Source organism: Triticum aestivum, chromosome 1D, assembly GCF_018294505.1.
Source record: "Triticum aestivum cultivar Chinese Spring chromosome 1D, IWGSC CS RefSeq v2.1, whole genome shotgun sequence".
Classification (NCBI taxonomy): domain Eukaryota; kingdom Viridiplantae; phylum Streptophyta; class Magnoliopsida; order Poales; family Poaceae; genus Triticum; species Triticum aestivum.
Genome location: NC_057796.1, coordinates 402,925,119 through 402,925,646, shown reverse-complemented (window position 1 = coordinate 402,925,646; position 528 = coordinate 402,925,119).

Below are 528 nucleotides of genomic sequence, written 5' to 3'. Positions count from 1 at the left end.
GCCAATTCCCTTTTTCGCGCGCTCCTCTTGTGGGCCAATTGGGCTTCCACTGTGATTGAAATTCGAATCGGCACATTCTTTATATTAGATGTAGTGTTCAAGGATGGTAAGGAGTAAACATATCACTTTTGACTGAAAATAGCGAGCTAGCAAATACATCTGAGGTGACTTGACCATTTCAATGGATTCTTCTATTCCCGTTGAACCCATATATTGTAGGTGCTTATTGCGTTCGAGCTTCTGAAAAAGCTTAGATTAATTGTGTTGTTGTGGAAATAATACAATAAAGGGTATTAGGTCGTTAGCAAACAAACCAAATTTAGCATGGGTGTGTGTAGGGGGGCTATGGGTGTATAAGGGGACCTATAGCGAAAGTTGGTATACACCGACAAAGTGGACACATGAACGTTTGGTGGAGCACACACAACCCTTGTGTTAGGAGAGGTGAGAGAAGTACTTGGCTCGTGAGGCATCAAGGACACATCCGCTTTCGAAACTCTCCTCCTAATGATATAACCAGCCACAAGC